The following is a 26160-nucleotide window of genomic DNA, read 5'->3' as shown; positions in this document are numbered from 1 at the left end:
TCCATGACATATAAGCCTGAACATTTATAATTTGCTCAGTCATAAGCATATTACCATTTCATATGCATAATAGTTGATTTCAACTCTCACAAGCATTCGCCCCTGATTAATATTTTTTAAATAGAAATACAGACTTTAACTGACTGGATATGATTCAGTTAAGCACTTTTAAACCCTCTTGGGGAAGATAAACCTCTCCTGTTCACATCGGCAGGGCTTAAAAATGTTTAACCTTGACTGGATTCTGCACAATATGTTTGACTGACAGCATGGATTTAGTTTTGAGCAATTATGAATGCAGACTTATTTGTTCATATTGCATTCAGACATCTTTTAAAACTAGGTTATTTTAGTAGACATATATAGCTTAAAATGATTTAGATTATATCTGTCTGTCTCCTTCCTGGTGAGAGAACAGTACAAAACTGTAATCTTGCCAGAAGAATTTCAATTGAGAGACACTATTTGAATTCTGTATTGTATGTTTTCTCCCCCCACGCTGATATTGGAATTAAATTTTTGGCAAATCTGACCTGTTGTTACAGTAGTAATCAGAGGAGGCAGGTGAGTTTTTGTGCTAAAAAAAATCTGTCATTTCCTTCTCAGGGAAGATAAAAGAAACGGGATTTCATGTGTCTTCCCAACCAGCAGGTGGGTAACTTTGGTGAGTGCTCCTGAACCTTTTGTGTTCTTAAGAGAAACCTGCTCGTTTGCAGTTAGCCTAAATTACCTCATAGCATTCTTTGAGGACAAAATGTGTTGAGGAAGAAACAAGTATGCCCAGGGCTTTTTTTCTGGGAAAAGAGGTGGTGGAACTCAGTGGAGGAACTCAGGACCGCACAATGACATCACTTTGGGTCAGCTGGAACAAGGGAGGAGTTTTTTTTACATTTAAATCGCCCTTGGCAAAAATGGTCACATGGCTGGTGGCCCTGCCCCCTAATCTTGGGCGTGGAGAGCAATCTAAACTCCCCTTTGTCTGGAGATCAGGGGGCGGGGCCACCAACCATGTGACCATCTTCAAGCGGTTCTGGAACTCCATTCCACCATGTTCCAGCTGAAAAAAAGCCCTGAGTATGCCACTTTAAATTCAAAAAGGCAGGATAAAAATGGTCTGGACAAACAGGGCTAAGTTGGCCTAAACTCCCCAGTGCTCCTGGGGAGTTTAGACTTTTGCCAATGTATATTTGTTTTATATTTCTAAAAATTAAGTTTTATCAGACCCCTTGTTAATGAATCAGCTGTTTCCTCACTGCAATTGGTGTTATGTCAGCGGACTTATCTATTGCTAACGTAAGTAATGTGTAGCTGTCAGTCTTGGGGCACTGGGCTTTTTCTCAGTGTAATGAAGATGCTTTTGTGATGATGAGGCCATGAAAACATAGACAGCAAAGCCCATGATAGGAAAGAAGCAGAGGAGTGCTATACTCATGTCATACCATTTTACTATAAACTGTCCTAAAAAGATGTGCTGTTTTAATGGCTAAATTGGAATAGTAGGTGAAACCAAAATAGTTCAAGAACATGAAGCAGGGTTTTTATTCAAGTGATCTTCTAAAACAGACTTTGCACATGCATGGATTGGGGCCAGCCAGGACACCGTCAACTCTTTCTATCTGTTTCCTCTGCTTTAATCACTTGAGAGACTGGCTGATTCCGCACATGTTGGATAATGCACTTTCAATGCACTTTATCAATCGTTTGAGGTGGATTATTTGTTCCGCATACAAAAAAATCCATTCCAAATGATCTATAAAGAGGATTGGAAGTGCATTATCCAACGTGTGCGGAATCACTCACTGTGTGGTGGAGCTTCCAGGTATCCCACCAAGCTGCACATCTCCTGCTTCTCAGCTGGTATCTGGACTAGAGAGCTTTCTCCAGAGATCAATCTGGCATTTTTTTTGAGTCTTTCCCCTTCCTTTTGCATCAGTGCATTAAAAGCCAAATTGTCTAAAACCAGGGCTTTTTTTCAGTGGGAACATGGTGGAACGGAGTTCCGGCACCTCTTAAAAATGGTCACATGGCTGGTGGCCCCGCCCCCTGATTTCCAGACAGAGCCGAGCGGCGCGGAGGGCAATCTAAACTCCCCTCTGTCTGGAGATCAGGGGGTGGGGCCACCGGCCATGTGACCATTTTCAGCTAGGGCAATTTAAACTTTAAAAAACTCCCCCCTTTGTTCCAGTTGACCCAAAGTGACATTGTGTGGTCTTGAGTTCCACCATTTCTTTCCCCAGAAAAAAAGCCCTGTCTAAAACTATTTAAAAATAGCTACAGATTACATATTTTGTACGATTCTGTGCTTAACGATAGTGCAGGACTTACAGGGCAAAGACATTCTAGTGGGGGAGCTAGTTCTAGAAATGCATTGTCTTCTGTTTTTAATTCCAAGCAATTTGATTTTCTTAAAAACAAACTTTTATCCATTCATCCTGTTCTAGCTGAGAGGACCCATGTGTGTAAGCAGAGTTCTGCATGCATCAGGAGCTGTGGGCATAAACTGGATGCACATCTGAATGCAAAGTGCATTTGAATAGGTGTCCCCATTCACATTCTGGCACAATTATTTATGTGTAAAGACTACTTTTAAGGGCAGCGACAGATGGATCGGGATGAAAGGGTTTTCAGTGCGCCTGGATTCAGATTTTCACACGCTTACATACTGTGCTCTTTTGTGAAATATAATTCCGTGAGAAGGTTAAAATAAATAATCTCTGTGAATAAATGCTCCTTGGAGTGGGGGGAGCCCTCTAGTGGTCATTGGTGCTATTAATCAGGAAATTATATTCTCTGATTTTATTTCCTAGAGAAGATGCCCCTTAAGTTTCTTTAAAAGTCCCTGCTTGGTCCTGGTGTCTCTTCACAAATGGAACTTCCATTCTCAAGACAATAAACATGGTACATTCATGGTACGGTTTTATTCAAATATCCAGTTTCCTTAAAGTTAACAGTCGCAATAACGATACAGCTTCAAAGCATGTTGCCATTTATGTCAATTTGGAGATGCTGTATTTGTCAACAACCATACTTTTGTCTCTGGTTCACACAGAAAAGCAGGCCCAAACTCAATGACCACGATTCAGCCAAAATTAGGCACTTTTATACCCAATTAATGTCTGTGCAGGAGAGAAGCAATGTGCAGATTAGACATGAGCACGAACCAAATTTTTTTAATGAATCTGCGGTTCATGGTTCGGTGCCAATGACGATCCCAAAGTCGCGCACCACAACGGACATTTCCCGTTGCCGAACTGGTTCGAGGTTCTTGGTGCTCAGAACGGCCTCCGTTGCACTTAGAGAGTCCATATTCACAGGGAGTGTGTAGCAGGCTCTCCTCCAGCCAGCATCCAAGTTTGGTCAAGATTCCAATAGAGGACTTGGAATTATACCCTTTCCAATCCGAGGCCCCCAGGAAACTCCCACAAAAATCCAAGCTCAATTATACTCTCTCTGTCTCTCCCCAAAGGCTAGCAAGTAGCAAGCAACAGCTCTCACACTCCACTGCTCACTGAAAGTGAAAGCCAGCCTAGGAGCGCAGTGCTTTTTATAAGCTGAGGTCCCATAGAGCAATGCAGGAGGTCTGTGTTTGGCCATCAGAGTTGCCTATCAGGGTTTGCAGGCATGAGATTGGAGTGCCCGTGGCTACAGAACACCCCTCCCCCTCCCTCCCCCGGGTGTCTTCTCCCAACTTGTAACCACTTTGCAGCTCCATGGTTGGAAGGAAGACCTGCCGATCAAGGTAAGCTGGGCTTCAATTCAGGTTTCCAGGGCAACAGAAGGAGCGCAGACAGAGTTCAGGCATTCCCCCAGCTCCATTTCCAGGGGAATTGATTGATGGCGCCTGACTGTCTGGGTTCCCGAATCGCGGCCAAATGCACCAAACCAGGCTTCTTCAGAATGCTGGTTCATTTGCCGTGGACAATCACGAACTGCCAGATCGCGATTGCACGATCGCCAATTTCGTGGGTTTTTGAAGTTTGTAATGCGGTTCGTGCCCATGTCTAATGCAGATTCACAGAATTATGCTATTAGGGAGCAAGCCTAAATTAGTGTATTTGGAAGTAAGTCCCATTGTATTCAATTGGATTTACTCCCGGGAAGGTTTCTTTAGGATTACATCCTGTCTTTAGGATTACATCCTGTCATCCATGTCTCGCCCCCCACAATTTTGTGCATATGTAAAGTGCCATCAAGTTGCAGCTGAATTATGGCAACCTCTAGTGGGGTTTTCAGGGCAAGAGACTAACAAAGGTGGCTTGCCTTTGCCTGCCTCTGTGTAGTGACCCTGATCTCCCATCCATGTACTAACCAGGGCTGTTGCTGCTTAACTTCTGAGGTCTGATGAGATTGAGCTTGCCAGGGCCATCCAGAGCAGGGCACCCCACAATTTGCACACCTTGAAATGTGTATCAAGGTTCCTCACAACTGAGTTTGCACTTTGTACTGGCTTACAGGCTACAGAAAGTCTTTTGCTGGCTAGAAGGAGGATCGGAGGAAGAGGGGTGGACATGACCCATCCCATATATGAAGTTATTAGGTCCCATAGAAATGCAAATGACAGGTCACACCTTAAGCTACGGAGCTTGGGAGGCCAAAATGCAAGAACAGACATTTCTGGGATGGGAAGAGAAAGAGGCTCTGCAAAGGAAGGGGTGGGGCAAGTTATAACACTCTTGGACTCAAGGAAGAAACTCTCTTATTTCTTACCTTACCTGTCTTACACTATTGTGGTTTATAACCATCTTGTGTAAGCTCCACTGTTGTTGCATCCATGAGCATGTGTTGCTGAGACCAACAGTGAAACTAAGGTAATGGGACATTTCTGAAAACTGCCATCCCCAAAGTAAAAAGCCCAGGGCTTTTTTTCAGCTGGAACCCGGTGGAATGGAGTTCTGGCACCTCTTGAAAATGGTCACATGACTGGTGGCCCCACCCCTGATCTCCAGATAGAGGGGAGTTTAGATTGTCCTCCACGCCGTGCGGTGTGGAGGGCAATCTAAACTCCCCTCTGTCTGGAGATCAGGGGGCAGGTCCACCAGCCATGTGACCATTTTTGCCGAGGGCGATTTAAACTTTAAAAAACTCCCCCTTTGTTCCAGCTGACCCAAAGTGATGTCATGTGCGGTACTGAGTTCCACCACCTCTTTTCCCAGAAAAAAGCCCTGAAAAAAGCCTATACTAAATTGACCAACTTTTAGGGTGTGTGTAGAGCTAAGGTTAAAGAGCTGCAGTTTTATTACTGTTTCTTTTAATCCTTGCTCAGTCCAAGTTAGATCATGCATGTACTCTACACTTTTTAAATAAACCTTTTTATGTTTTGAAATTATATTTTGAATGTTGTGAGCTTGACTTTTGTCCACACATCCATCCCATTTGGCCATGCTTATCATGGAAAAGTAAGGAGAAGGGCAGTGGTTGATCCTTTCTCATCCCCCGGAGTGCATTAATAGCCCTGTGTAGTAGCTAGTACAATCAAAATAGGAGATGGAGAAATGAGGTGGAGCCTTTAACTTGCAATGCAGTAAAGAGTGCTGAAGTGCTAGCCCTTTAGCAAGTAAGCTGGTGGCAGTGGAAGGTTACCCAGAGAAGGTGGTTAAATGGGAGCAAAGGAAAACAGAGCGGAGACCTGGAACAGCTGTGGAACGTCCAAGCTCCCACATGAACTGACAGGGCTTGCAAGACCAATTCCCCCCGCATCCTAAATCTCTCCTGCTGAAATCAGTGTTGCTTAGAAGAGCTTAATTTTGGCTGGATCATGCCCACAATACCTCATTGATGTACACTAGATCAATATTATCCGCATGTACATTTGAGAAGTAGTGCTTTTCTTAATGCTACCATTGAGGTTTTCCTTGAGAAAAGCTCTATGTTTAAAGCTGAGCAGGGATTTTTATTGACCTAGATAGCCCAGGCAAGTGGGATCTCATCAGATATCAGAATTCAGAAGCTAAGCAGTCTTCTTCCAAAGAAGACTGGGGTTGCTGTGCAGAGGCAGACAATGGCAAACCACCTCTGTTTGTCTCTTGACTTGAAACCCCAACAGGGGTTGTCATAAGCAGGCTGTGACTCAATGGCACTGTTCAGGATGACTCTGGTCAAGCCTAATTCAGATATAGATGCACACTTAAGAAGCCCTGTGTGTCTATTTAGCTTTCCGATATGAAATCATTTAACTCCTGGCAAAAGGTACACCACAGAGAATGTCTTAGGTTCATTACTGGGTATCGTACACAAGTAAATACAATTATAGAATCTCTGCTTCCATGCTAAGCCTTTATTAAAACATGGTTATTCAGCATTCTGTATATCAGCTCAATCAACAGAAAGTCATACCATCCATTATAATTACATAGATCATTAAAGGAGAGCAATTATATAAGTCCAAGAAAGTATCCTACCCAAAGCAAGTCACGGGCAAGGAGCCCCTTCTAGGAAGAAGCTCAGCTTCTCATATTTATAGGGGTTTCAAAACCACCTCCTAACAATAACTAACAGTCCCTCTTCAAAAGGCACTCATTCTTGGCTAGCTAATTATCTTATAACTTCAAACACCAGACAAGATTACCTGTATTTGAAACATCATCTTAAGGTACATAAAAACAATGGTTGTTGTGGGTTTTCTGGGCTGTATTGCCGTGGTCTTGGCATTGTAGTTCCTGACGTTTCGCCAGCAGCTGTTCCTGACGTTTCGTATACCCTGCAGCTGTGGACAAGATTACATCGGGACCACAAAGCGTAGCATCCAGACAAGAATAAAAGAACATGAAAGACACTGCAGACTTGGACAACCTGAAAAATCAGCAGTGGCTGAACATAGCCTAACGCAAACAGGGCACAGTATCTTATTCCAGGACACCAAAATACTGGACAACACTTCCAACTACTTTGTCAGACTGCACAGGGAAGCCATTGAAATTCACAAGCATAAGCAAAACTTCAACAGGAAAGAAGAAACCTTAAGAATGAACAGAGCATGGTTTCCAGTTCTGAAAAACACCAGGCTAACAAAACATTCTATCCCCGACAATAGCCCTGCAGAGAAGATTAGCACATCAAGTACCAATCCATATGCAAAAGAACCTCCTCAGGATACAGTGAAGCCTCCCGCCATTAGCATTCCACACCCTGGGAAACTCTTACAGGATGACTCAGCCCAACCCCAACCCTCCTGAGTAGATATAAATGACCTGTCAACATCTTTTCCACACTGTGACACTGAGAGATCTCTGTCTTTTGGTGCTACACCTCTGAAGATGCCAGCCACAGCTGCTGGCGAAACGTCAGGAACTACAATGCCAAGACCACGGCAATACAGCCCGGAAAACCCACAACAATCATCGTTCTCCGGCCATGAAAGCCTTCGACAATACATAAAAACAGTTAATCATTTTTGCTACATTTTATCTTAACGAAGTCTATGTACAATTAGTGGTCACAAGTTTCTCATACGTATGGATAACTTTTGGCCCTCAACTAGTACACCAGTCCTTGACTTCTGTGAAATTGGACATTCCCGTCATTCTCAGATGCACTCTGCACCTGGGTCTCAATATATTGTATCTTTTCATTTGGTTTAGACGGTTCTTCTAATTTACATAAGGCCATACAAGTATGTTACTCCCCTCTCCGGGGTTGGTCTATTCTAGGCCTCTAGACTCCCTTTGTGGCATGTCTTATTATGGGGCCGAGGGAGTCTTGTTTCTGTGTGCAAAAACGTCTTCTTTGATTGTCTAGGGCAAATCCAACAATTGTTCTCTATAGTTCTAGCTATATCTGTAACAGCACTCTCCCCCCCCCCCCCCGCCACCGCCCCAACCAGGGATTTTATTACTTTGGCTAGATTCAACTATGACACCACATTTATCATTATTAGTTTTCTTATTGTGCCCCAGCAATGGAAAGGAACCACAGCAAATATATTTCCAATGGATAGTCAACAATTTATCTAACAACGACTGAACTGAATCCCGGTGCTCTAGGCCCTAGAGTCTACGGAGAGAGATCTTCAAGTTCACCTGACCTGGGCACTTCAGAGGAAGTTGCTACAGATCAGAGCTGTAGTAACCTTTGCTGAAACTGCAAACGTTTTGTTTCTCACTAAGAGTGGCCCTGGAGAGATTTCACATAACCACTGGGTGAATTAGAATTGCCAACTGCCTCGAGACAAAACGACGACGACGACAACAACAAACAGCAACAAACAACAACAACGACAACGACAACGACAACGACAACAACGACAACGACGACGACGACGACAACAACAACAACAACAACAACAACAACAACAACAACAACCCTGTTCCTTTAATAGAGTTTTAAGGGGGTGTTCTTTACCAAGTGATATTATTGAAAAGCTTCAGCTGTCCATTCCCACACATTGAACCTCCATTAAAAGGACATCCATTTTCATCCATTTGTTGCCAAACCTAGGGTGAATTAGAAATGTCTTAAAGAACAATGCTGAACTCGGTTGTATGGAGATGATTATTATAGAAGAAAGCTGTAAGACCTCCAAAATCTGAACTCCTCTATCCCTATCTGAACGCACCATAGTTGAATCTAGCCAAAGGCCTTTCTATCCTTGAATTGGTTCTCGGAGAACCTCCATGCACAATTGACTGTTATGTGCCTGCATTTTGCTTTCTCAGGGCTGAAAACTTTATTTTCTACTTTGCAAGATATGATCTCCCATTTGTATCTTTAAAAAACATCAGCTTCTTAATAAAAAAACCTTCTGCTGTCAACAGATCATTTTTCTTCTCTCCACTTTGAGAATTTAATGTAAATATGTGCATCGCATGGTTTGCAAATAACCATTTAGTTAACAGGATCCATGAATGATTCATGGTACCTCTATACATAATACATAATTAAATCATGGGCTGATGGAGTGGAATTTATTAATTGTGAATACACATGTGTTACCATGATACTAATTTATTTCTTTCCATTTTATTGGCATATTGCTCACTCATCTGTGAGACCTGCTTTGTCGCATTACGCTGGAGCTGTAACATGTTGTTCAAATTATCTGGACATTTGGATAAGCTGTTTGTACGCTGATGGGAACAATATGTATTTAGCAGGAAGGCTTAATGTAAATTATTAGACAATGAACATTCGCACAGGGCTGTGTGCCGTCTCATTAAAGTGATGCTGTTGAACGGTATTTGCCTTCTTGAGAAGGCCAGGATTTTACCAAAAGCACCGGAGAGGGATTCTTTCTTTTGGAGTGCTGGGAAATTGTATTAGGGTGAGACTCGCATGACAGCTACGCCATAACAGATAACTCCCTTATGCTTCCTTGTACTAGAAGAGACTTCTGGCAGATCTGCTGTATCCACCCGAGACACCTGGACATATTGATTTCTCAATGGAGATTAATTGGAAGACATTGTAGTCAAAGTGTTGGTGAATATCTGGAATGGCAGGGCTGGTAGGTGGGCCCTAGGGTTGCCAGTCTCCAGGTGGGAGCTGGAGTTCTCCTGGAATTACACCTGATCTCCAGACTACATGGACTAGTTCCCCTGGAGAAAATGGCAGCTTCAAAGGCATCACATCCATGGTGAACTCCTTCCCTTCCCCAAATTCCGCCCTTCCCAAACTCCTCTCCCAAATCTCCAGGAATTTCCCAGCCTGGAATTGGCAACCTAAGAGGCCCAGTGTCTTCCTTCAGTAGTGTGTGAAGCCGAGCTGGGAGATTTATTTCTTCCCCCCTCCCTTTCATCCTTATAACAACTTTGTGTGGTAGTGAAGGCTGAAAGATACAGTGTCTTACTGGGCCAAAGTTACCCAGCAAGTAAGTTTTGCAGTGGGATGGAGACAACAAATGGTGGCACAGGATTGGCTCTTTGAGGTCACTTGATTCTCAGAGTCTCTTTACACAATACTTTTTGACATGTGTTCTTCACGAGTCAGGATGCGCAATGTTAGCCAGGAAGTGCAGTTTTAAATGACAGAGCCGGCGGAGATTACTCCAGAGGGGACAGATTCTCTCACATCCCTCCGCTGCGTCTGGTATCTCCCCTTCCCGAGCCTTTGCCCTCCCGAGGTTCAGTTAATTTAAAGTTTTAAGCAGAGAGGGTGGCAGAGCAAAAGCTCTGGAAGGGGAGACAATCCGGCGTGCCAGGGGCGGTGGGGGGCTGTGAGAGAATCCATCCCCTCTGGCACCATCTCTGCCGGCTCTGTCTTTCAAAACTACACTTCTTGGCTAACATTGCGTCTCCCGGCTCTTGACGGACAGGCACCCCAGCGTCTCGTGTAGAGAGACTCTTAGATGGATTCTGGGCTGAGGTTCCATCTAGAAAGTGCCTGCAGTTATCTCCTCTAATTCATGGCCTTAGTCTTGTGTGAAGTATGGAATCTCTTTCAGGACACCCCCCCCCCCACCGGTGAGCAAATGCCAGTAATGCTGATGCAATTTAATTATTTATTTATACTCTGCTTTTCTTTCCAATGGGGACCGGAAGTGGCATGTTCTGTCCTTCTCCATTCTATCTTTACAATGACAACCCTGCAAGGTAGGATAGGTTGAGAGAGACTCACTGGCTCAATGATATTCCATGGCGGAGTGAGAATTCAAACCTGGGCCTCTCAGATCCTTGTCTAAACACAACACCACACTCAAAGTAACTTCAAGTAGTTAGTGACAAATGCTTGTTTGGTTGATTCCCTTGTATCAGCGGGTACAGTATGCTTTTCTAGCCACACCACATCAGAAAGAACTAGGATGTTTCGAAACAGCTTTTGCTGCAAAAGATTCCAGTGAGAAATCTGTGGAGATCTGTAGGCTTGCCAGTTATAAGCCTGGCAAACCCACAAGGTTTGGGGGCTGGGGAATGGAGAGTGGGAATGTAGCTCAACACAGCAACGTCACTTCTTAGTAAAGACCCAGAAGTGACGACGCTCTAGGAATTTCCCCAAACTCTATGGTAACAGTGGGGTATAAACGTGGGAGCATAAATGAAGTCAACAACGACTAATGAACTCAAATGCATTAATCAGTCAAAACTGGGATTGCCAACTCCGGGTTGGAAAATTCCTGGGGGTGGAGCCTGGAGAGGGTAGAATTTGGGGAGGGGGGTGTCCACAGTGGGGTTTAATGCCAAAAAATCTACTCACCAAAGCAACCAATATCTTCAGGGAATTGATTTCTGTGACCTGGAAATCAGCAGTAATTCTGGAAGATCTCCAGCCATCCCCTGGAAGTTGGCAACCCTAGCCAAAACCCCTCTTTATCATGGGTCCTGTACAATGGGAAACTCACCTCGACAAAGGATGTTTAAGCCCAAGGTAGCAGCTCAAGATTTCCTCTGTGCTGTTGCATGGCTTTTTTGATTCCAATGAGGTTTATGCTGGAGAACTTCTTTCTGCTCAATATAATTGATGGGAATAACAGCAATAACTATTGGAATGCATACTTGGCGACTCTTTCCTTTCTTAGACTATCTCTCATTCCCTCTTTGTGAGTCATCTGTTGCAGTTGCTTGGTACATTGGTCTTAAATACGCTTTGAATTAAAGGGAAAATTCTTGTTTTGAATACTCATCATCAAGACAGTATTGCCCCAGGCAAAGCCATCGGCTACAAGTTTTTCAGCAGGCCAAACGTGGTTTCAGGGCTCCCTGGAAACCAGACAAGAGAACAGAGTTCTGCCTTTGAACTCGTATTTGAGCGCTATGCATCCTTCTTGGCCAAGTGGTTAGAATAACGGGAACCCATATTTTATTATCAAGGAATTAGGTTTTATGGAAGCCAAGAATGGAAGCTAACTGTGCTAAGGCCTGGAATTTCAGCAAAAGAAGGGTTGGGAAGGGCAGCTTCGGAGGGTTGTTTTATGGCATTTATTTTTATTCATGTTATTTATAGTCGAAATCCAAATTCAGTGCTTAAAAATATGCTGAAAAAAGCTGATTGATATGACATATTAAAGCAAATGCAGACCTATCAAATAAAAGTTTACTTACAGCATACATCACATCCTTGCTGAGCACTCTCGCTCCAAATTCCACTCTTCCCACATTCCTCCCCCAAATATCTAGGGTTGCTAGGCTGAGCCTGGCAACTAGTGGGAGGATGGGGGGCAGGGATGTGAGGGAGTCCACGATGTCAGTGACATCACTGATGCCGTTACGTCACTTTTGGGTACAACCCATAATTGACAATGGGCAGGTCTAGGAATTACCACAACTCTATGATAAAACTCTATGGTTTTACATAGAGTCAAAAATCAATTTTGACAAACTTTAGAAGGGGACTCCCCCTCTCCCTAATGAAAGTTTTGTCTCAATATTAAGAGGTGGTTTCCCAGTATTCGTAGCTACTTGTGGTTAGATGTTCTTCATGGCATGCACTACAATCCCCGAGTGCTGCGTTGCTGCAGTTTCAGCAAATGTCACAATTTCTGGTGTCAAACTAAACCAAGTTAGGGTCTGAAATCCATTTTGTTCAAAGATGGAGGCTGTAATTTTGCCAGTTCAAGGCCAAAAATGTATGAGATTAACAAGATGTATAGTTGTGCTGTGTGTTTTCTATGTCCCCTGCTGACAAGCAATGCGTGTTCACATGACATTAGGTGAACACAAACCAGCACACACCACTCAGATTCCAATTGTGCCACAAGCACAACACAAGAAAATACTTAATGCAAGCAGCCCAGACTATCTGTGCCATATTTTCGTCTCTTCTTTCTTCCAAGGAGCTCAGGGCAGAACACATGGCTCTTCCCTCTTCAGTTTCCTGCTCACAACACATTTATCTGGTGTAGACAGTGGAATGGCATGATGGCAAATGTGTCAGTCTCCCTGGAATGCTATTACAGACCTGAATATCATTGATCTACACACACACACAAATTCAAATACAATCTGAAAATGCGGAATTAAAACTCATGTACTACATATAATCCTGGCTTAAACAGAGACTTATATTTCCTTACTCTCTATAATCTCTAATAGCGCTACTGGAGCCAGTTAGTAGAAATTTTAATTGGCTGTCCATAACATGTTTTATCAGACTATAAACTTGTATCAGTTAATTTTCACTTAAACATCACCCTCTTTATCTGTTCAAATCTCTGACCTAATCCATTATATGTAACTAGTAATTCTGTCTCCTACCTGATCCTTTAGACTGGAGATGGTGGAGACTGGACTTGAGACTTTCCACATGCAACACAAATACTCTATCATTAAGTCCCTCCTTCTGCTGCAACTAAGTTTCACGCTAGACCCAACAAACTCTTCTGGCATACTGTAACACTTCTGTACACTTAGAGTCGAACCGCACAATATGAATTACACGAGACTGAGCGAGTGTCAGGAGTCCTGTTTTACCCCAAATGCCTGTGTCCAGCATTCTATCAATGAGCACGTGTCCTGGTCCAGGCACGCATTCAAAATTTTCTGCTCCAGTGTAGCTGCGATGGCGCGTGTACGCGGTCACGATCAGTAAGTCGGCAATGCAGAGAGTCCTTATTTCCTATATCTTCCGCTTCCTATTTGTGCAAAGTGGAGATGCATGATGGGATATCTTGGAGGTACGCGGAGAAAACCCGTGCTACCATGAACACAGGTTCGATGGAGGTCCTGCAGTCCTGGTGCATGTAGTTGAAAACAACGTTGGAACACATGTAAGTAAGTTTTCATGTCATTCACGTGTAATTCTTATCATGTGGTTCGACTCTTAGTTACCCAGACTGTGGATCTTAAAGATCTTCTAACATATGCAACTTTACTTTGTTTTTGTTTTTTAATAAAATTTTTTATTGGATTAGAAAACTCTATAATATCTATTACAATCAATTTCCTTTAAATATTACAGTTCTAACCCCCTCCCTTTCCCCCCCTTTTGTTGACTTCCAACAGTTTTCCAACCCCTTATCCGTTTTTCCCCCTACTCATTTCAAACTTATTTTATTCTATTAAACATATACTTTCACTCTCTTCTAAGCTTCTATTATAACACAGTGCTATCTCTATTCCCTTTCCCACTTAACTTATCGACTAAATGTTACATTCCTGGCATATATTCTTTAATAATAACAGTCATTTGTCTACTTTTGTACTCCATATTCTATCTTATTTCATTCTTGTCTCGTCAATATGGGGCAAACAATTTGTCCCTTATTCTGCATAACTTTAAGTACTTCTATAAGCATTATATACATTCACTGTAAGTCAATCAATTTAACTCATACTCTATATGTTGCTCTTTACTCCCTTCTATCTTATATTCATTCTGTCTTAGTTATATAATTTCTCCATTATACAATTATCTGCCAGAAATAAAATTAGTTAATTTCTATCCTTATAATTCTTATAGTAACACCTCTATTACTTAGTACTATGTATAGTAGTCAAATAAAATATTTGCTTAGAATTTCTCATTTAACTCTCCTCCCCTCGGTAAAGTCACTTCCCTCTTCTTTTGTTGTGTTTCAGTAATTTTCAAACTGCCACAGTTCTCCTCCCACCTCCCATTTTTTCACCAAATATTGCTTCAACTTTTCCCAATCCATGTTGAACTGTCCTAGATCAAGGTCTCTCAGTTTCCTTGTCATTTTGTCCATTTCTGCCATGTACAGCAATTTGTAAATCCAGTCCTCGATAGTTGGCACTTCTTGTACTTTCCACTTTTGCACATACAACAGTCTAGCCGCTGCTGTCATGTAAAATAACAATGTCCTGTATTGTGCCGGAATATCCTCCATTCCCAAGTTCAGTAGCAGGAGTTCTGGGTTCTTATTAACTTGAAATTGTAAAATCTCACTTATCACTCTTATTATTTCCCCCCAGTACTGCCTAGCTACCTCACAAGTCCACCACATGTGGTACAACGATCCTTCATGCTTTTTACATTTCCAGCATTTATTAGACATGTTCAAATTCCCTAACGCAATTTTCTTTGGTGTCAAATACCAACGATAAATCATTTTATAAAAGTTCTCTTTAATGTTAGTGCATGTCGTGATCTTCAATGTATTCTTCCACAAGGATTCCCACGCCTCCATTGTTATTTCTTTATTAAAGTTTATACCCCACTTCACCATTTGCACTTTAACTGTCTCATCTTCTGTGTACCATTTTAGCAACACTTTATAAGTCTTAGAGATTTCCTTTTTATCCTCTTGTAGAATTACCTCCTCTAATTCCGAATTCTCCATTCTTACCCCTCCTTTCGCACAGTCCGAGTTATAAAGATCTCTAATCTGTCTATATTGAAACCAATCGTAGCTTGGAGACAGCTCATCTTGCGTCTTTATTCTTAGTTTAGAAAATTCTATTCGTGTTATCTCCTTGTACGTTAAGCACTGTTGTTCATTATCGACAGTTCTCGGATCTATTACTTCGTAAGGAACCACCCAGGAGGGAATTCCTTCTTGTAGGTAATCTCTATACTTCTTCCAAATTGTGAAGAGGCTTCTCTGAATGTAATGGTGTAAAAACATAGAGTCTGCTTTTACTTTGTCATACCACAGATATGCATGCCATCCAAATATTTTTTTATATCCTTCTAAGGCCAGTAGTTTGCGGTTTTTAAGTGTCATCCAGTCTTTCAGCCACACCAAACAGATTGCATCGTAGTAGAGTCTTAGATTGGGCAGTTGCATTCCCCCCCTCTCTTTTGCGTCTTGTAATACTTTCATTTTCACTCGAGGCTTCTTGCCTGCCCAAACAAAGTCCGATATTTTCCTCGGCCATTTTTCAAACTGCTTAGAGTCCCGAATAATTGGTATTGTTTGTAACAGAAACATCACTCTTGGCAGCACATTCATCTTAACTACTGCAATTCTTCCCAACCATGACAAATTCAATCTATTCCATTTAATCAAATCTTGCTCTATCTGAGTCCACAGTTTCTCATAATTATTCTTGAATAGATCTATATTCTTTGCAGTCAGTTCAATTGCAACTTTACTTTGTTTTAGATCCCTATTGACATCTATTGGAACATCTTTCTAATTCAGAACCAAGACATAGAAGGATAGATTATCCGGTGACAGCTTTTTTTTAATTTGAAAAAGTTCAAAGTTGAATTTTCATCGGTCAGTTACTCATCTCGTCTCATGGCATTAGATGCTGGTATAACCTGATGGATCTTTGAGCTTACTCTGATACAACTGAAGTACTCATCAATCTATTTAGTTGCGAATGCTCCAAGTTTTAGGGTGTTTCCAGACAGCCAGTGGTGAAGGGAAAAAAAACCCTGGCAATTTGAGTTATAACTTGACTGAGGCACTGGGAGGCATGAGTTATGTAAACAGTGTAGTTCTTCAACAATTTGGTAGCAAACAATTAATGGATTCCAACTGACTTGGTTTGTTTCTGAGAAACTGAGATGACACAGTTGCAGCTGTGAAGTGAATTTTGATGTATGGAGGTTTATAGCCTGAAAAATTCTGTTGGTCTTTAAGGTGCTCCTGGACTCACATTTTGTTCTGCTGCTACAGACTAACATGACTACCCACCTGAAACAGTTGCAACTGTGTTCGTGGGAGGTTCCTCTAGCACTCTCTTTTGATTTGTGGCCTGGTTGATACCTTTGGCATCTGAAAACGTTTTCCTAACTGGTGATGAGTTGCATTAAGGAACTAATTAATCATTCTTCACTTGTGTTTTCAGAGCAATGTTCTGTTTTTGTTCATCTGTGGATGCTATGGTAATCCAGTAGGTTCAATTTTCCAACATGGATAGTTATGTGCTGCTGGTTGGTATATTTCTGTTGATGTTATTTTAGTTGGGGGTTAAGAACGGGGATATACACATCCCATTGAAAGCAAAGGTAATACATTGGTGTGCACATTCTGATGTGCATGATTTCTGTCCTCAGGTCTTACAAGCTAAAATATAATGTGAGACACCCCAAGGATGTCCAGAATTACAGATGGAAAACTGGAAAGTTCTAGAGAAATAATGGAATTTGTCTTGCACCTCCCTATTTTCATTATAAATTTTCAGGGTCAAATATTTTATAGGTTTGCTTCTACCATTAAAATACTCTTGGAAGTCAGAGGCTTAATGCAATACCAACATTTACACAGGGATGCCACCACAAATGACTTCCATGTGTTGACTGCCGTACCATGTGGAACTCCTCATTGTGCGGGTGAAGGCAATTGTCATTCTCCCTTCTTTTGTCCCATGAAAATAGGTGCAGAGACTTAAAAATATTATGGCACCTGCTACCGGGGAGGGGCATTTTGGTCTCTTCTCCATGATAAATGTAATGTGCACTCTGGAGTTTTTAATGAGAATAAAATATATTACATCTGAAAGTGTTATACCTGTCTACTTCTCAAATCAGATCTGGCAAAGCTGCTCCCACATTCTAGAGTTGGATTTGGAATACGCACAGTTCTAGAACAGTGGCTTCCAGATTGTGTTCTGGGGAGCCCTGGTGTTCCGTACCATGTCCTCAGGACCAAGCGATATATTACATTTTTGGTGAGCTGAGCTGGGACTCCCCAGATCTGAGTTGCTTTCCCTTCAGTCATGCAGAAACTGTGGGGAAAGGCATTTAAAAGTCATCAAGAGCCCAATCCTACTTGGAACTCTGGTGTAGGGGGAGGAGAGGTCCTTGCCTTCTTCTGCAGGCTGTTTCCTCGAGCTAGAATTATCACAGTAGGGAGCTGTTTATATAACTTTGGGGCTGGGGCTGGATCATTCCCCACATGTGCAGCTCCAGAGTTATGCAAATAACTCCCTGCCAGGACCATTTGGCCTAGGGAAAATGGTGTGGTAGGAAAAACAGGAGCCTCTCAGCTGACCCCCCCCCCCCAGTTCCAAGCAGACTTGGGCTCCTTGTGACTTTACAAATACCTTTTCCCACAGCTGCTCTGTGACTGCAGAGAAAGTAAGAGCCAAACTTAACAAGATGAATTACACGAGGTCATGCGAGTGTCTAGAATCATGTCTGTTCCTTCCTGCCCTTGTTCATTTTACTCCTGATGGACACATGTCCTGAAGCCCCAGTCCATGCACGTGTCAGGTAACTGGTGTAGTCGTGGTTGCAAGTGTTCATCGTCATAATCAGCGAGTTGCCATTGTAGAGCATTGATTTTGAGTGGCTCCTGCTTCCTTCTCCCCTCTTTCTGCCCTTAGATCTGACTCACACTCAAACTGTTTTGCTTTCAATCTGGATAGGGGTGGCATTTTGCAAGCTAAATCTACCAAATTTGCAGGGGCGCTAGTCTTCACTGTCCTCTAAAGACCCCCAAAGTTTTAGAGAGATTGAACCCCAGGAAAGGCATGATCCATCGGTCCCCCCCTTCCTGTCATTTTCTCTTCACAGTAGTAAAAACTGGACTGGCTGCTGACAGCTACTTTGAGGGGCTACAAATTGACCTTTCCAATGTCCAATACCCACCAAATTTGTAGGGGAGCTAGTCCTCCCTGTCCTCTAAAGACTCCCCAAGTTTCAGAGAGATTGAACCCCGGGAAAAGCATGATCCATGGGTCCCCCCTTCCTGTCCCTTTAATAGTAAAAACTGGAGTGGCTGCTGGCAGCTACTTTGAGAGGCTTCAAACTGACCTTCCCAAGGTCCAATCTCCCTGAAACATGGAGGGTCTTTAGAGAACAGTTAGCAGTTGGTCCCTTGAAAATTTTGTAGATTTATTTTTCAAAATGCCACCCTATCCCCCTGGATAGCCTCCATAGTTTCCCCTGTAGATAATAATGAAGATTGGAGGTGGCTGAGGACAAACAGGCAGGAAAGAGTTGTTTCTGGCTGACAGCAAGAAACCCTGCTGTGGCTTCTGACATAGGGATTGCCCACCCCCCTTTGCATAGATGCCCCCCCTTCCTGGCAGGCCAAGATGCAAGATCTCCGCAGAGGTGTGGAAGTCCTGTTTTCAGCTCCCTCCCCATAGGAAACCCCTGTGGGTTTCCTCCTTCCTTATATGTCCAATTGAGTAAACAAGTCTCCCTCTCAGGAAAGCTACAGAGGAAGGTTTGAGCATGCACAAAGAGAAGGTGCATCATGAGATACTGTCTCTTGTCTGGGAGGAATGGGGAAGAAACACATGCAAATCCAAGCACGGGATCGAGTGCAGTGTAGCCGCATTGTGCAAATGAACAGGAAAGCAAGGGGGAAACACATGTAAATGCATTCACGTGTCATACACGTGTAATTTGTCTCATTTAGTTTGGCTCTTAGTGGAGTCCAGGAAACCCAACCTGACTTAACAAAAAACCACAATACGCAGTTTGACCCTCTGTTTCCCTTAATGAAAAGATCAGTGATCATTTATTCAATGCCACTAGTATCTTTCCCTGTAATGTGCAACTGTGGGAACATATCATGTGTGATATGTTGGGTGTTGGGTGCACACTCTCAATTTGCATGGAGCAGTGGTGGAACCCAAAAGACCGAACCTGTGCTTTGCATGAGGGGCCCTGGCTCAGTGGCCAAATATCTGTTTTGCATGCGGAAAGACCCAGGTTCAATTCCTTGCACCTCCAGGAAGAAGGACCAGGCAGATTTGAGGCCTCTGCTGAAGAACCTGGCAAGCCACTGCCCGTTTCAGCAGACGACTCTGAGATCAAGATTCTCACTTGATATAAGACAGCGTCATTGGGTGTTCGTGATTTTGTTGTACACTGTAGAAAATGCTACACAATCATTCGCAATATGCAAAAGTTCCATGGCAGAGGAGCTGGAGTTCCTCATTAGATGATTCAGTGCAAAAAGTTTTCCCGGAAAATTGAAAGTTTGAACGCTCTCTCTCTAGATCAACATAAATGAGTTGATGGCTAGTCTTGCCAGCAAAACACTTCTTAGCTTTTGGGGATATGACAAAGTAGCTTTTTTAAAAAAACGTGTTTTTTGTCAGCTTGGTTGGAGTTCCTAGTGGTGACACAGCTTGCCAGCAAGTGGAATGTTATTTTTGAGTCCCACTCCTGCATCGCATCCATCTAAATGACTGGTCTCTCTGAAACTGCCCAACACAAACACTGTACTTGGGCTTGATTCAAGGAAGTCATGCCCTAAACTCTGAATTTCATCGAGACAGGCATTCTGTAAGGGCGGCTTCCATGAATAAAAATATTGATGCTTGGCAGAGTGACTGACGTTTATTTGGATTATCTTGCCTTCTGCCATCAGGTCAAGCATGATTTTATTTTACTTGTGAGACCAAGTGCTGTTCAACGAAAGTCAAATACTAGTCTCCCATGGTCAACTGAGCAGGGCTCGTAACTTTCTTCACTGAAAAAAAATGTGGCCACTTGTTACTGGGCTATTTATTAGCAAAACGTAAGAATGGAACAGAAGTGCAACATGTTACATGTACAGACAAAAAGGGAAACAGGACAACATATTGGTGCTGAGCTACAGATGGAGGCACTGATCTCCTCTATGGCACACCGTATCTTCGGTCAGCTTAGGCCGGCACACCCACTTACAGGTATTCTCATCAGACTTGGTTTGATTCATGATCTCATCACTCTTGAGAACCGTTCAAAAGCTTTTATTGGTACAAGATGCTGCAGCTAAATGACTGGCTGGCTACAGCAAAAGCACTGTGTACATTCTGAAAAAAATTTCATGGGCTGCCTATTTCATTCCAGGCTCAATTCATTCCAGTCCCTAAATGGTTTGTGACTATGATGCTTAAAACATTGCCTTCTCCCATATGTTTCTGCCTGACAATTAAGATTTTCCATGCTGGCCATTTGTTGTGTCCCCCACACCGAAAGAAGTGTAGAGATCCTTTTCCATGGTGGCACCCTGCTTGCAGAACTCCCTGCCAGCTGAGGTTTGCTCATTGAATGTTTCTAGTTTTAGATGCCAAGCTGTTTCTTTTCACCCAAGCTTTTAAAAAATGTAATATCTATCTATCTGTCTATCTGTCTATCTGTCTGTCTGTCTGTCTGTCTTGGTCTGTCCTGGTCTGGTCTGGTCTGGTCTGGTCTGCCTGCTTTACTATTTTTATATTATGTTTTAATGGTGTATGATTCTGAGCATCCTCATGAAAAGGTCGAGAGTGAAAGCTGTAGGTAGGTAGGTAGGTAGGTATACAGTGCAATCTTATGCAGAATTACTCCAGCCTAAACCCATTTGAAGTCAATGGGCTTAGGATGGAGTAACTCTGCATAGGATTACACTAGAGATGGGCACGAACCGAAATACGAACCAAAATTAACCACAAACCAGGCCGGTTCATGGTTCACGAACCATGGCTCATCAGATCCCATTTCTGATGAACCGTCACGAACTTTTAGGCTGGTTCGTTTGTTTTGTTTTTTTGGTTCGTCACTGCAGGTGGCCTGGTGCCAATCAATCAGTTTCCTAGGCAACAGGGGATGGACTTCCTGCAGACCTTCTGCTGATCTGGAAGTGACCTTCTGCTGGCCCGGAAGTGGCCTTCTGTTGACCCAGAAGTGATGATTTTCTGACCTGGATGTGACATTTTCACGAGCCAAATGAGCAGGTTCATGAAAATTTGTGGTTCATGGTTCGTGAAATTTGACGAACCACAAACCACATGGTTCGGGTTTTTTCTGGTTTGTGCCCATCTCTAGATTACACATAATATATTAAAAATAATCTCGTGTAGATAAGTCCACAGGAAAATTTCTTTTCATTACATTCTTTTGTAGATTTTGAAAAATCATGAATAGGAAATTTCCTTAGGAAAAAAAGTTGAAGCACTTTTTCCCTCTGAAATGCTCAAATGCCACTTTTTCAGAGCCTCAGAAACTGTGTCGGCAGGAGCAATCATTTCTTACTTTTTTACAGCCCTGCAGCTCATCTTGTAACTGAGCTCATAACTTTTGATCTTCAGAAATGAATATAAGTTTACTGTCAAAGTGTAGCTACATTTATAACTTACTTCCCTTAACAGCATCATCACCAATAGACCTTTTATTTAGAATTAAGTGAGGCCTTGTCTCATGTTTCCTGGAAGAGATCCTGGTTGTTATAAATTGCACTGCTCGGAGAAGTTATGTCAGAATAGTTCAGCTGCTGCAGAAAATATAAATGAAAAAAAAATCTTGTGTAGAAATACTGCTTTTCCCGGCAGGAAAAAGACAATTTGCTGGCAGGGGAAAATATTTCCGTCTAGAATGTCTCTTCTACAGGATCATGGTATCGTCTTCTATCAAATGTTGAGCTATGTGCCCAAATGATTTTGAGGCATTTTTTTTGACAAGTTTCAAGCTTACATCTTCATTGAGGCTGTCAGGAGCTCCAGGGTTTAAAGTGAGAACTTCTATGCTAGGCTGGGCCTAGCATAGGGGCCCTGTGTGCTCAGCTTGCAGACCCTGCTTCAGGCATAGAAGGAAACAGGAAAGTGCAATATCTGCTCTTGCGATCGGCAGGTTGGCGTGAAGTCTCTGGATTGGCCAGGCTTGCTCTTGGTGTTGCCAGGTCCCCCAAACTTAAAATGAGGGCAGATGCTGGGGGAGGGGGTAACAGGAACTTTACTTGTTTGTGCATGCAAAATGTGGGCACACTTTGGGCACACCCACATTGCAGGCCGATGATGCTATTTCCAGTGCCACCCAGAAGTGACAGGTCATATCTGGGCCGATTCAGTCAAACTCACCCCCAAATAAACTCTGTGCTCTGTTTTGTTGGCCCTCCAGAACAACTGGTCGGCCACTGTGTGAAACAGGATGCTAGACAAGGCGGCCTGATTCAGTAGGGCTATTGTTCTCATCTTCTTTGTGGAGAGCCACGCTGAACAAGTGCTAAATTGAAAAGGCTGCACAGGTGTTCTAAATAATAATCATGTTCTAGAATCTTGGTTCCACTTTTCCCAAGCCACCCAAAGTGGCTTAGCTCCTTCTCTCCTCCATTTCCCCCTCACAACAAACCATGGGAGGTAGATTAGGTTGACAGCATGTGAATTGCCCAAGGTCACCCAGTGGGCTTCCATGATGGAGCAAGGAATTTAACCCGGGTCGCTCAGAGTCAAGCTACAAGTGACTTTTTTCACGTGTAGAACACTTGATCGTTTTCGCAAGTTTTCCTGGGAACTGAAGTCCCAGTGTCCGTCCCCTCTCTGTTAGAATCGCTGCTTGAAGAGCCAGAGAAAGCCAGCGGCAGCAGCAGCTTTTGCAAATCGTTCCTCCACTCACAAGCCTGCTCTCAACGATCTTTGGGGGCAGGCGGCTGCAGTTTTCTCCCTGAGCGTCTTGCTCCTGTGGAGCTGCTCTGGATTTGCAAAAGCTGCCACCGCCGGTGGCTTTCTCTGGCTCTTCAGGCCGCGATTCTAACAGAGAGGGGAAGGACACTGGGACTTCAGTTCCCAGGTGAACTTGCGAGAACAATCAAGTGTTCTACGCGTGAAAAAAGTCACTTGTAGCTTGGCTCTCAGTCTGTCACACTCTAGCCACTACACAATACTGGCTCTTTAGTCATATACATTTCAACTTCTTTGGGGACTGGTATTTTTTTGCTGTCCCCATCAATTACTTACCCTGTTGTGTATATATAAGGGTCTACCATCTGGAACGTAATGTGAGGATTTCTATGCATCTATATGAATTTGGTCATTAAAATGAATGTCATTATCACTTTTATCTGTAGTCTCTTGTAAGAGAAAAAGGTATTCAGGGACACTTAAGCAGCATGCATGTTCATTTACCAAGTTCATAATGGCTGTCTCCAATGCAGGCACAATACTCTTCGTTTAAAGCATGTATCATTGGTTTCCTTTAAACTTTCTTAGATTACAGGACATCAGATGTTGTTTGGTGGAAATGCATAGTTGGGTAAACTTGGGCTCCTGGTGTCAGGTTCTTAGTAACCCAAGTTCTTGCCAGGTTACTTTACTAACTGGAGAATGTACAAGTAGCTGAAACAGATTTGGTGGGCCAGGATGACATTTGTTGCTTTTTCTTTCTCTTTTATTGAAAATATATACTATTTACAAATTATATAGATAAAAGCTTAAGATAAAAACCATTTTCATCGTGTCAAAATGATTTTTTCCAGAAATTAAACCTTACATGCAGGCCGGTGCAGGGAGGGGGAAATCACAAAATCATTCTTCAAGGAATTCTCTTGCTCTTTTCAATCACTCTTTTTCTTAAAGGCTAATATTTTTCTTTAAGTCATGCTGCTGTAAACTACTTTAAGAATCATCACCTGATATCGCCTTGGAAGTGGAACTTGATGGTATTTGTTGCGCTTATGTCACTCACTGCCCACCATTCCTATGGCTGAAAGGCATAAAATAGGACACAGTGAGGTGAGAGCCAAGCTACAAGTGACGCCTGACACAGGTTGGACACTTGTCAGCTTACCTCAAGTTTTGATGGGAAACGTAGGCATCCTGGTTTTACAGCTTGGCTCTCCATTACAGCTGCAAGACCAGGATGCCTACATTTCTCATCAAAACTTGAGGGGAGCTGACAAGTGTCCAACCTGTGTCAGGCATCACTTGTAGCCTGGCTCTCAGATAGTTTATGGAATTAGCTGGGAGGCAATTGCTGTTGGGAAGAGTCATTAGGAAGGCAAGTAGATGATACAAGTCCAGTCTGGTAGCAGAGAGAGCCAACCTGATGATTTCCTATGGAGGGAGTACAGTAAGCTCAGAAGTCTGTAGTAGGGTCTCATGGAATGACACAGGATTGGATCTTTTTGATCACCTGACTCAGGAGGATTCTGGCCCATAATATTTGTATGCTGGCTTGACTGACTTGTAGTCTGATGACCAGCAAGCCAGACAGCACCTGACCTCTGCAGGGCTCTTGACATACAGCCAAGCATTCTACAAGGTTCAGAGGAAAAGATGCATATACATTTCAAGGCATATACACTTCAGTCCCTTGGAGAAGTTAGCAGGACTATGTTCAGACAGGGAGCCAAATCTTCAGCCGGGAAAATCCAGTCACCCGCTCTTTAATTTCGTATCAACTAAAAGACAGCTTGCCTCCAGTGTAGGGAAACACGCACAGTGCATTGTAGTTCGTTTCAAGTGGGTCGCTGTGTTGCTCTGCAGTTGAACAGCGGGATTCAAGTCAGTAGCACCTTAAAGACCAAGATTTCCAGGGTAGAAGCTTTTGAGAGTCAAAGCGCCCTTTGCCAGATATCCAGTACAATGCAGCAATGCCATCATAATGATAGAGAGAATAAATAAGCAAAGATGTTGGTCAGTAAAGTATAACCATGGCACAAGGAGTGGGACAGCGAGGGCAAAGGAAGGCTCCGATTATGAGGACGCTGAAGGGCTGTCAAGTCATCCAATTCCATGATTAGACCTGCAGAGCTCCTTAAAGCTACCTCTCATTCTTCTTCCAAATTCTTCTTCCAACTCATTTTTCTATGAAGCTTTTGTCTTAACATTCCAGTCCCATCCATGGGTGTTTCAGGGAGGGGAGACAATAAGGGCACTTGCCTCCCTAGAATCCTAAATGTATTTTTTTAAATGTACTCTCACACATATACACTTCGGTCAGCAGTGATCTCTACAATGGTAGGTCAGTGTTTCCCAACCTTTTTTCCATGGAGGAACTCCTCCTAATGATTTGTTGAGGAACTTCAGGGTTCCACAGAACTCTGGCTGGGAAACACTGCGGTGGACCATTCCTAGTGAGAGACCAGCAGGCACGGGTTCCAGACATGGACCCTCCATACTACTCTGTTGAAGAACCCCCGGGACAGTAGGCTGCTCAGATGACAACTCGGTCTTCTATTCTCATGATGCAATTTGTGCCATTTTCACAAGATATGAACACCATGTATAAAATAAATGTTGAGCTCACTATGTTCTGGCATCTCGAGAAGGTGACAAGGGGGCAGGGAAGCAGAGCCAGAGACAGGGAGGGGAGGAGACGACAGCAGAAAAGGAGCATGAGTGTAAATGGAGCTGGGAAGGGGAGAAAGCCAGGGACTCATTTCCCCTGTGAGTCCTTCTTGGTCCCCTTGTTGTTTATAACCACTGATGATCCCTAGAGGTCAAAGAAAAGTGCCAGGATGTCAAAGAAATCCGATTCCCCACATCCTAATGCTGAAATCTTAGGTTATAAAAACCTCATGGCAGGAACTTTTTTTTGGTAATGGTTTTATGGTGACATTTGTCTATTTGCAGAGTTGTTGAAACCCTCTGATTTATTAGTTAAAAGTTGGGGACTGTGAGAATTTTGTGTGTGGGATTCCATCCTCCTCGGAGCCCACCTGCCCCCAGCTTTGCCACCATGGTGGCA

This window comes from Eublepharis macularius, chromosome 6 (assembly GCF_028583425.1).
Source record: "Eublepharis macularius isolate TG4126 chromosome 6, MPM_Emac_v1.0, whole genome shotgun sequence".
Lineage (NCBI taxonomy): Eukaryota > Metazoa > Chordata > Lepidosauria > Squamata > Eublepharidae > Eublepharis > Eublepharis macularius.
This window is presented reverse-complemented; position numbering follows the sequence as displayed.